Here is a 13,442-nt window from a genome sequence, read left to right as displayed (position 1 = left end):
CCCTTGCAAAAACATGTTTACTTCCCTACCTTTTTTATGGCACCCCCATCCTAACTAACATACAAACTTCTACCATAAACAAGATGGATCAGTGCTACAACAAAGTTGGAAAGTTTGCCACAAACTCTAAATATCACATACACCACTGTAAACCACTCCTAGAATTAAACTGGCTTAAAACCAACTTGCCTTTATTCAGCTGTCCACCTTGCATAATCTTATTTTCAAGCCTACTGCCTGCCCTGCACTAGCCAGTCTAGTCACACCTTACACACTAAATCGATCCCTACAATCAGAAGACAACAATTTCTTAGCTATCTCAAAACCACAAGAAAACCAGGTAACTCACTGTATTCATACTCTGTCTCTATACATTGGAATTCACTACCTCTAGCTACCAGATCTATGCCTGGCCTAACCCATTTCAAAGCCTCTTTAAAAAATCATCTCAAAAATACATGGCTCTGCTCCTGCATAAAGCCTGCCTAATGCTCAGGTCTTCCTCTTCTTCCACACTAGCCTCTTCCTCCTCTTCTGTCACATTTCATTTCTTCACAGTCTGCAAGATCCTAAGGTTCTTCTAACTTCTTCTCTGTTGCTATACCATATCCTTAAGCTACTGCTCAGGCTGTATTGCTTCTATTCTTCTTAACTCTCTCACTATCTTTCTGGCTATTATTTTCTTAACTGAAACTAATATTCTATCCATTTTTTATTTATTTATTTTTTCACTATAGCAGTCAATGTCACACATTGCCCTTCCTACATACTATTTTTTGGACGCTGCATCATGTATAGTGAGAGTGACTATTATTGTCTACAATGTTTTTAACTCTAGAGAATCATCTAGATGTGTAGTATATATTGTAACATCTTGTAACATAGTTTGTCCTTTCAACTTATTTTGTATAGTATTTCTAATGTGATTTGTACTATATTGACTTTTACTGTATTTTTATTGTACTGTATGTGGAGCTTTCCTCTCCAAGTTTCTGCTGAAAATGGGTTCTATAGACCCAGTCAGACCACCCTGGTTAACAAATGTCAAATAACTAATAAATAAATAAATAAATGGTACATGTATTATGAAGATATCTGTAGTTGTCTCTGACTTTACTGTAAAGACTGATGTAAATATATATATATACATATATTACTAATAGGCTTAGCTTTACAGCTTTGAAACACATATTTTAAGTTAGTGGAAGACATACAGAAATATCCATCGTTGTCTGAGACATTTCTGTTTTTACTCCTCCAAATTTATGTTACAAATGCCATGCAGCTTACATTGGGATAGTTATCATTTTTAGTATGTTTTTTTTTTTTATTTTGTCATCACAACAGAGTTAGTAACTGCGGTAGCATTGTCGCCTCACAGTAAGACGCTGTCTGGTTCGACTCTGATTTAAAGCGTCTTCTGCGTGGAGATATGCGTGAATGGGCGTACCTTTGTTGAAGGTTGTGCATCAGGGCTGACAACACGGTACGTAAAAATCAACTGCCAATCATTAGTGGACCGGAGTTCTGCTGTGGCGACCCCTAACCTGGAAAAGCCGAAAGTCACAACAAAACAGCAGAGTCAGTAACATTCCATAGTTGTCCTTAAGCTTGCTATATGGATTTTGTTATACTTCTATGCAGTTAGCAGTATTTTTGAATTGTGATCATCTTTTCATAATTTTGGTACTGCACAATGTGATTGGACACCCATTTTTTATTAATTAGAGATTACTTACTCATTTTTACAGTGCTCCATTGTAACTCTGATACTCCATTGTGCATTGACCTATTCTGAGTTTCTTGTCATACATTGACACATTACAATGTTATCCACAAGTTTTGAGCTGATATTGGTGTAATACTCTGTATTCCATGAGCTTTATGGAATCTATACCCATGGAATCCATCCCCATATATTAATAAATAAATAAAAATATAACTGGAATTGATGAGAAATTAAATAATCAGGAATAGTGATTTAAACTAATCAAGTAGTTCTCAAAACTTAATGAAGATGTAATTTTACTAACTAAACAGTGGAATGATAGTTTTTTTCACATTTTGACGAGTGTTTAGGGATTATTAAAAAGATTATATTGCCAAAACTGTTATACTTGCAATCAACAGTGTTAATTCCCATGACAAATTAGATAAAAAAAGATGAAAAACTATTGATTTCATTTTTATAGCATCCTATCAATTCAAAACTATAATATAAAAAGTCTCATTAGACTCTAAGAGTTTTGTGGGGTATGCTTACTGGATCAAGAGTCATGTGCATTAACAGCTGTTTTTATCATGATTATAATTTGGTTAGACCCTGCTTATACTAGTCAATAGAAAAACATGCATTAATAAATAGTGCTAAATTCATGCAAAACTATTGATCTAAATGAGTTTAAAATTATTACTAATATATTTTTACAGTTATTAAAAACTTCATTGATGGAAGCCCAGTTACAAAATTAAGCTGTACATACTAATAAAAAAATGAACATTTTTTTTACCCATAGTATTCATGACAGAATTACTAGAAAGTCAAAATTCTATTGATATTGAAATATTAAAAAATAATAATATATTTATACAGAATGATGGTTTAAATAAAGGAACCATCATATAAACTGAAAGAATATTAAGTGAACATATATTTTGCAGTTTATTATACTAGTCAGTAGAAAAGCATGCATTAATAAATAGTGTTAGATTTATGCAAAACTATTGATCTAAATTAGTTTAAAATTATTAGTAATATAATTTTACAGTTATTAAAAACTTCATTGATGGAAGCCCAGTTACAAAATTAAGCTGTACATACTAATAAAAAATGAACTTTTTTTTACCCATAGTTTTCATGACAGAATTTCTAGAAAGTCAAAATTTTCTTGATATTGAAATATTAAAAAATAATATATATTAATATGGAATGATTGTTTAAATAAAGGAACCATCGTGGTAACTGAAAGAATATTAAGTGAACATTACTTAAATATATTTTGCAGTATCTTATACTAGTCAGTAGAAAAACATGGATTAATAAATAGTGTTAAATTCATGCAAAACTATTGATCTAAATTAATTTAGAATTATTAGTAATGTATTTTTACAGTTATTAAAAACTTCATTGATGGAAACTCAGTTACAAAATCAAGCTGTACATACTAATAAAAAAATAACATTTCTTTTTCACCCATAGTATTCATGACAGAATTTCTAGAAAGTCAAAATTTTATTGATATTGAAATATTAAAAAAAAAAAATAACATATCAATATGGAATGATGGTTTAAATAAAGGATCCATTATGGTAACCGAAAGAATATTAAGTGAATATTACTTACATATATTTTGCAGTTTCTTAATACATATGATCAGGGAAAAAATAAACAATACTTTAGCCTTTTTAACTTAAAATGAAAAAAAAATTGTACTGAAATTATGTGAATATGTCATTTCTGTTAAAGACAATAATATTTCTTAAAAAAGGGAGTCTTTCAATATTGTAAAAAATTCTTATTAAGCACCAATAATAATTATAATAAAAACTATTGGACATATTTAGAAGTCAGTAAATTGAATGATATGGTAGGTGAAAAAAATGAATATTTTTATATGGAAATATTTACATAGATCTTTCATCAACCAGATAAGATTTCTAAATTCAATAAAACCCTTCTTTTAAGTTGTAATGTAATAAGATTGTTAAAACAGATTGGTTATATATATTTATGGACTATGACAAAATGAAAGACTATTGGAATGATATCAATAATTCTTTTAAAGGACTGTGGACGATAATTGTATATTAACAAGAGTAGCAATATTAACAAATGTTTCCCTGCCTGGGTTCCTTCAGTGGTAGCTAGAAAAAGCATTAAACAAAAAAAAATGTCAGTTTGATAATATACTTTTGTTTTTAAAGATTTTCATAATTTACCCACAGATATGTGTAAGAAAGAACAGGAAATTATGAAGCTAAGTTTTATAAATTATACTAAGTACTCACATTGCTGGGCTAGACTAGAACTGTTAACTGTGAAATATGAAAAATCTTAAACTAGAGATGTATTTGTAATACTTTGATTGTTGCAAAATGTCATTAATGTTAAACACTGTTGATTACATTTTATCATCCTTTCTGTATAAATATTGTACAGGAAAATTACAGCTGATCAAGCCCCTGCTGCTTAATTTCCACTACCTGACAGCCAGGGGCTCAAATAGCTGTAATTCTGTCTGTCCAACATCCCAAACAGGTGCTCAGAACTGAGTGTGAGTTCAGAGATGTAACTGCTGCAACAGTCAGATGCAATCTAGTGCTCACCATGGAACAGGTAAGTGGTGAAAAGAAATGGGGAGGGGGACTTTAGGTTTGGGGATAGGAAGGGGATTAGTTTAATGGTGGGGATTAGAATGTTAAATTTAGGGAGGGGAGGGGGATTGTAGTTTTAGGGAGTAAACAGAAGCAGCAGAAGGTTAGGGTTAGAGGGAAGGTATGTTATATTTAGGATAGATCAGAAGTTAGTAGAAGGTTACTGTTAGGTAGGGGAGGGGAATTTTAGGCTTATGGAGTACTTGGACAGTAGCAGAAGGTTAGGATTTGGGAGTGCAGGATCATTTTAAGTTTAGGGACTAATGGGAATATTAGTGTTAGGGAGGGAAGGGGGATTTTAGCTTGAGGGAGTGAGTGAAGGAGGAAGAAGGCTTGGGGTTAGGCAGGGGGTTACCTTTAACTGCTAATCAGGAGTTTATGTTTACAAAATGGATGAGAGTTTTTATGGTTTGGATCAGGGTTCTGGGAGGGATTGTTAAGCTTTGCTAACTTTATGGAATTGATTTATTGGGAGTTAGTACACTTGCCAACAAGAGCAAGTGATAGCAGATAAGTGTTTTGTGAGCATATTGTATATATGTTAAATTAGTAAAACATATTCAGAAGTAAGAAATGATCTAGAAGCTTGGAAGTTAGGTCAGAGACATGGTGAATTCTAGTGAGTGTTGAGTGTGGCTATTAGAAGAAAAAAAAACTTCATTAATCTGCCATTGTGGTATTCTGCTGCACTGTAAATTGTCTTCTGTCTTTACTTTCTGCAATGTTCTTGGCTACAGGGCTTATACCAAAAAAGGATGCATTTTCTCTAGAACTGTGCTATAGCAGAGAGAGTGAGAGTGAGAGTACTGAAAATTGTACTTCATTTCATTACACATCAGAAATATATTGCCTCTTTATACATGACCCTCCACTCTTCTTCTTCTTCTTCTTCTTCTTCTTCTTCTTCTTCTTCTTCTTCTTCTTCTTCTTCTTCTTCTTCTTTTTCTTTCAACTGTTCCCACTAGGGGTCACCATAGCAGATCATCTGTTTCCATTTCTTCCTGTAATCTGCATCTTGCTCTCTCACACCAACAACCTGCATGTCCTCTCTCACCACATCCATAAACTTTATCTTAGGCCTTCCTCTTTTCCTCTTACCTGGCAGCTTCATCCTTAGCATCCTTTCCCCAATATACTCAGCATCCCTCCTCAGCACATGTCCAAATCAATGCAATCTCACCTCTCTGGCTTTGTAAGCAAACCGTACAACCTGGGCTGAGCCTCTAATCTACTTATTTCTAATCCTATCCACCCTCGTCATACCCAGTCCAAATCTTAAAATCTTTAACTCTGCCACGTCCAGCTTTGACTCCTGCCTTTTTATCAGTGGCACTGTCTTCAACCCATACAACATAGCTGGTCTTACTACCCTCTTGTAGATCTTCCCTTTCACTCTTACTTGTACTTGTCTGTCACAAATCACTCCAGCCACTCTTCTCCACCCACTCCACCCTGCCTGTACTCTCTTGTTACCTCTCTTCCACACTTGCCATCACTCTGAACTGTTGATCCCAAGTATTTAAACTCATCCAGCTTTGCCAACTCTACTCTCTGCATCCTCACCATTCCTCTATCTTCTCTCTGATTTGCACACATATATTCTGTCTTAATCCTGCTGACCTTCATTCCTCTCCTCTCTAGAGCATATCTCCACCTCTCCAGGATCTCCTCAACCTGTTCCCTACTCTCACTACAGATCACAATGTCATCTGCAAACATCATAGTCCACGGAGACTCTTGTCTGATCTCGTCTGTCAACCTGTCCATCACCATTGCAAATAAGAAAGGGCTTAGAGCTGATCCTTGATTTAATCCCACCTCTACCTTAAATGCATCCATCACTCCCACTGCAGACCTCATCGCTGTCACACTACCCTTGTGCATATCCTGTACCAGTCTTACATACTTCTCTGCCACTTCCAACTTCCTCATAAAATACCACAACTCCTCTCTAGGCACCCTGTCATATGCTTTCTCTAAGTCCACAAAGACACAATGCAACTCCTTCTGACCTTCTCTGTACTTCTCCATCAACACTCTCAGAGCAAACATCACATCTGTAGTGTTCTTTCCTGGCATGAAACCATACTGCTGATCATTAATCATCACCTCACTTCTTAACCTAGCTTCCACTACTCTTTTCCATAACTTCCTGCTGTGACTGATTAATTTTATGATGATCACATGAACTCTCTGAAAGGAAAATTCCACATTTGAATGCAAGATAAACAGAGCATCATTCATATAAATTGTGGCTGTTGAATAATTAATTTATTTATCAGACTTAATTTGCATTAATCAATGCACTTATTCAAAATTCTTAATTTGTGTTCATAACACATAATACTGTTCATGAGCTATGTTACTCATATATAACAATCTCGATAATTAGCACTAAAATTCGTTCCAAGTTAACATCTGACCAGACATCTTCACTTTAATATTAAATCCATTTACGTCAACATAATTCCATTCTACAAAATATTTTAGATCCTTTCTGACTAACAAGGCTTCAACCCTTAACAAGGCTTCTATCATAATAACCAGGCTCCTAATACTGTTCTGAGCATATTATTACTAGCTTGTAATAATCTATGCTTTTAGACATCCATCAGTTGTCCTTAACCCCCAACAATTTGGAAAACCCAATCACGGTTATCCAAAAAAAGGTGACATCTAGATATGTACATCATTGTGAATTATCCATTCTACCATTTATGCATGCTCAGTCAAGTATGCAGATAAGCATATTTTCCAACTAGAGGAAATGGTGATTAAATCACAGTATAGGAGAAAATAACTACACAAGCTTCATTTATATTGAAATAGACTCTGGCTAAGATCACTCTGCCTTAAACTTACTGAAACTTTTTAAAAGATATTCAGCTATTAGGTTTCATTCATAATGCCAAATGGTTGAAACACAAAACAGCATTACTCCAAACACAAAAGTCCAAAACTTAAAATGCAGATGAGGTTATGGTGCAGCAGGGGCTGGTGTTTTCCCCTTTCTCCACTGCAATGCCATCTCAGAGTTGATATATATAATAAGCAGGGGGTATAGATTGCCCTCCTACATAGAACATCAGCTGAGTTTTTCAACAATGTGAGCTTCAGCCTTTTGTGTTCAGGGTAATGCCATTCATTGTTTTGGCCATTCAACATTACAAATGTATTCTCTACTACCATCCTCACACCATGCAAACAGAAAAATGACCAAACTGAGTTTTTAAACAGTGGACCATGAAGTCCAAGTGATATTCACTACAGCCATTAGAAGGCAATACATTTTAATTTCTAACTTTCAAAAGGTGTAATGCATCCTAAAGGTGTAGTTGCACCCTATATTCTAACCAAGACATTGTAATTTGCCTACAATACTGCATTCCAAACTGCCCATGAATGGAAGCCTATCTCCTTGCCATGATTTGAAAAGCTTAACTTAAACTCTAATCCCAATTCCCTCTTTCTTGTGTTTCTCCACCCTTGCCTTATAAGCCCTCACCTATCACTTTCCTCTTTCTCTGCCCCTCCTTTTTTATTATATAGAACTAACTTATGATATTGTCTTATATACTGTATTGCAAATTATATACTAAAGCAGTCTAGTATGCATATTAAAGATGACTAGCAATATTTTGGTTAAATGAAGCCCATCAGGTCTCTAATACTCAGGGTTTCCCTTCCTTCTGGTCATAATGGATGTCAGTCATAAAGCCCCAGCTGAGCCTGTTTATGTATTTTTTTAGTAATGGGCATCCTGTCTGATTTAATGAATTGCTATCTCTATCCCTTTCGTAAAGCTATTCTATGAATTGTACTAGATCAGACTGATGCAATTGCAGGGAACATAGCTTCAGTTAAATATTTCTTTCACACTCCTTAATATGAAGTCCTTAAATGTACTGATTCTAGATTGTTGCTATTTAAATGTATGTGGATCAAATCAGGGCTCTGTGATCCTTTAGTTTATTGGTGAACTACCTAACTAATTTCAGTGCACACCCTGAATTCTGTGCAGTTGAAGTTTAATGCATGACAAATCCATACCAAATATCTGCATCATGCTACCTTCTGGGCTGTCCTCTTTTCTCAAAATGCAATAAAAAATGCAAAAAAAAAATGCATGCCCTAAGATCCATGCTGTCCTCAATCTTGTGAAATTTACAAAACATCAATAATGCATCACTAAATCCCTTTCCTTTATTAAGGAAAACACTAACCACATTTCTTTGAGGAAACCTCCCATACGTATAGACTCTGCTGCAACAGTATACAGCTAGTTGGCATTGCTTTCATACCTCTCAACCTTTTAGAAAAAGAAATGTGGACAAAGTCATAAATAATGGGGGGACAAAGGCCCAAAAATTAGAGACAATAAACAGAACATGCCAGAGGGATAGATTCCTGTTCCAGAGACTTCCCATACTCTAGAATAAACTACCTATCTTTATCAAACAAAGCTCCTCATTAGCACTCTTCAAGAAAAATATTGATGATTGGATGGGAAATAAGAAATTCACCCCGGGGATCACCTCTGTGGCTTTGCTCGACAGTGGCACAGGAAAATAATTTTCTTGGGTGGCAAAAGCCAGGGTACTTTTTTGGCTGGGCTTGTATAGGCCCCAGGGCCGATAGCCTAGTACCTACCTATGAACCAATGAAATATTGCTTTTACAAACTTAGAAAGTGGATAAAATAGCAGGTTTTGCATTAGCATGAATTTTATGAAGGGTATGAGGTCTGAAACTCGAATTTCTGTCATTATTTTCTGGCTTCAATATTCAATGCTTTGCCAATGATTGCCACAAAACCACAATTTTAGGAAAAACAGACCAAAATATGAGGCAAAAGTCTAGTCATTCTGCAACAATCTGTACAATTGAGAGGTATGATTGCTTTACAATTAACCATCCTGAATAAATGACTAATACAGTCCTTCAGAAAGTCCTTCTAGATTAATAAACCATATTTCAACCATGTGGAGATCTGAGAACTATTCAAAAAATACTGCTGGAGATGTTGTTGAACTCCTGATTGTTTTGCATGCAATATTTAGCAGACCTAATAGTGACAGAACATTTATCACCCCACATCATTCATTTTCCAGCATGATGTTAATTTTGTTACTAACCACATTCTGGGTTTACTTTCATATCCTAGATACTCTGGTCTGGTATCAGTCTCTAGGACCAAGAAAATTACTTTCTTAAAGTGACCTTCCAATTTTTTTCTACTATCAGCAAAATAACTCGCTACACAACTATTACAGTGTCATGATCCTCTCTTGCCAGTTTCATTTATCTTCCCTCACTATAAGTAAATCATATTAGTAATCAACGACTTTCTTTCTGTTGGTATAAAGTTTTCAAATTCTGGTGTAGGTTGATACTAAGCTCTTCAGAGATATATTCCATCAACATAACTGTGTTTAAAAAATATATTGTCCTTAAAGCCTTATTCCATAAAGATGTCAATGTTGCTGCCAAACTGGGTAAAGATGAAAAGCTGACTTTGTATACTGTTTTGCCAGAAGTAAGTCATACTTTGACCTCATAATCCTAATTACATTATCAAGGTAAGCATATATGAGTAAGAGGCATCCTTATCTATGTTCTTATTAACCAAAACTCCTTTGAGTATAACAGATACTGTATTAATTAAAGCTCCCAGTGATACATTTTAGGTACTAAACTGACTGGAGATATCTGAATATTTTCAGTGTAGTTTTCCTCATATACTCCAACAATTCCCCTAGCCACCAACTCATCCTCCAGCAATGCTGTGGCTATGATTTCCTTACCATCAAATTAATTCAAGTTCTTGCAGAAGTTCCTGCAACTGTTTTACATGTAGTGATTCCCAAAAACATCTAAACCCTTTTGTTAATTTCCCCACTGCTGTTTTATCACAAATACTACTGCAAGACAGACCATTTAAAAGTAGTTGGAACTTTCTGATCTTTTCCACCCAGTGCCTTTGGCAATTACCCTGCCCCAAATTCAGCAAAAGACTCATTCATATTTCTATACAGAAACATTTATTTCTGAGATTAATGATAAGAACCCGCTTACTTCTTAAAATAACTAATCTCTGTGTTGACCCTTCCTCAGTTTAAATATATAAGGTCAGATTTGCAAGCCATTCAATTGCATCTGGAAGCATTAAATACCCAGCACATCCATGCCAAATCACTAACATGCTCCTCTGCTCTAGTTATATTTCCTTTATCTGTCATAATTGCCAACTGTATTTAAGGATGAACCCCCTCCCATCCAAAGGTCTTATTATTACCAACATCTTCCTAAATTTCTGGTCATAAAGTCATAATACTTGTCCACCCCTTATCTTTGTGTATCCCAAATAATAAATAAATCCACCAGCACAGGTGAAACAATCTCTGATTTCATTTATAAAATAATAGCCATCAAGTACAAGTGACCAGTGACTCGGTTATTGCACATCACAGCCCTTTTCCTGTTTAGATTTAATTTCTTCAAGGCTGAAAACATTGCCATAAGGTTCCTTTTCTCACAATTAGTCTTATTGTGCATTTTCTACTCACCCCCAGGTGAATAAATCAAAAACACACACAAACTACCCATCATCCATTGTTTCTATAATTGTTGGCACTTCAGTGGGCTACCTCTGCCAGCAAGCTGCTGAGCATTGTTTACTCATCTCAGTACTCAGGACGATCCAAGATATGTGAACATTTTCACTTGATAGTTCTAAGGGTTCCAGTAGGAGCATTTTATTTATTTATTTTTTGTATTTCAAACAATGATAGCTAGGTAGATGAGATGGTCTTTTTATCCATTTCAGTCATAACTCAGGTAGGAAATATAGTACGAAAGTCAGTATACAAAATAAAATAGTAAAATCAGAATACAGCATATGGTTATTTTGATTTAGTAATAAAATCTGTACAATGTATTTAGTTAATGCATGAAATTAAAACAGCACAATTTATATGATCAAGTTGAAATTGTATAACATTTACATATGCCAAGTGCATTTAGATAGAATCAATGTGTATCTATTTAGATAATATACAGGTAGAATGATCACAATATAAAACTGAGTACCTGCAGTTTTAAGCTGACAAAATTAGCCAATGTCTTGAAAACAGGGACACTTAGATTAATTCTGCAAATACTGAGGTTTAGCATAACATATAACTCCCTGTTCTACTCCAAATGCTATCTAAAGCATTAATTTAAATTCACAGAGCAACTGCATTAAAAATATATATTGTGATGACATGCAGAAGATGGTGGCTGCTATCTGATCTCCTTACCTTCCTGTTATATAACTCTGGTCATCCTTAAATCTTTTCTGTGTCCAACATAGTGCTGCAAAGGAATCCTGACTTCCTGGATGATACTTAAGCTCCCATAGCACTGCTGTGACCTAAAGTAGGTTTATAACCCATAAACTGTAACTGCATTTTAAATGGCCTTGTCTTACCACCAGAATGCACCGTCCTTTCCTAGTTATATCTTGAGATTTTACCTTTCTAGCCTAACACTGCTTTACAGCCTAAGACTGCTTTACCCACAGTCTTCTGACATTTTTATTCCCTGAATCTACTTTAAATTATCTTCTCATTTGTACTCCCTGATATTTCTCTTTCAATTATTGTACCTAAACACTCTGGTCTTCATTGATTTTTTTTTTTTTTTTTTTACCAGCTGTTCCTAGCTCGATGTAGCCCCGCTCCATTCTTCCTTACTATGCTTGGGCTCACTTTGCTCCCCTACCCTACTCCAATTCCCACCCACTGTCAATTTGATTACATTTATTCTTTCTAAAGCTCCTCTTCTACACTCCCGTTAACCTATTCCACACTAGCTCCTATTATTCAATTAATAACTATACTCTTAACATAACTCTTTCTCTTAACACACATATTCCCATTTTCACCAAATATTATCACCCCTAGCAAATAACTTGCAATATTACCTAAAGATAACCATAACATATTTCCCCTCACAAACCCAACCTTCACCACACACCTAACCCACAAACCTTCCCCTCTTAATGTCACTTATTTCACACCACTCATAATAGTACAACCTAAACACACTACTCTTCTCACCTTAAACACACTCACAGCTCTAATACTACTAACATATAATACTTCCCTCAATCACAGACAAATAAACCTATCTCCTAAATCACCCACTTTTCCTACACAGGAAAAACATCTAAGCAGCTTCTCAAACATAGAGGCTAGTCTTACTGACTCAAACATATAACACTTCTGATAGAGAAAAAATTTAGACTTCACCTTAGAACTCACTCTACAATTGCATCCAGTCTCACTATTTCACAAAACTGTACTTAACCAAAACAATTATTTCCCTTACCTTAATCACCTACCCCAATATGGGGACATCCACCCTAATCTTGGACCCTCACATAACCACTCTCCCACTCAAACACCTTCTACAAAGCAAATAATGCTAGTCACCCTGAATATATGCAGCCTCTGTAATAAAATAACAAACTTCCATTCCTAGCTAACACAATACTCCACAGATATAGTAATTGTCACTAAAACATGGTTAAACCACATATCAAAGACACAGAACTTCTCCCACTTGGATATAGCATACTTAGAAAGGGCAGGATCAACAAAAAAGCAGGAGGCATTGCATTAATTTATCCTAACACTTATACATTACTACCTTACTCTAAATCAATTCCCACCATTGGTAATGCTGAAATCCTCATTGTATCAATACAAATGTGATACACACATATATATATATATATATATATATATATATATATATATATATATATATATATCCAGGCTAAAACATCTATATACTAGAAGACTTTCTCTCATTGATTTCCAGGAACATCTCTAATGAAACAGCAATCATGGGAGATGTCAACATCAGCTGGCTAAACCTATCCAAAGATGCACCAAAAAATAGCATCAATCTCTAAGGCTTTACTCAACTCATCACCTCTCCCACTAGAACACAAAATAGCAACAGCTTAACTTTTGCCCTTGACTGGAGCCTTGTCTCTGATCCCCACAATTACTCTAACAC

This window comes from Protopterus annectens, chromosome 7.part0 (genome assembly GCF_019279795.1).
Source record: "Protopterus annectens isolate FY-2018-M chromosome 7.part0, PAN1.0, whole genome shotgun sequence".
Classification (NCBI taxonomy): Eukaryota; Metazoa; Chordata; order Ceratodontiformes; family Protopteridae; genus Protopterus; species Protopterus annectens.
Note: the sequence above shows the minus strand (reverse complement) of the source record.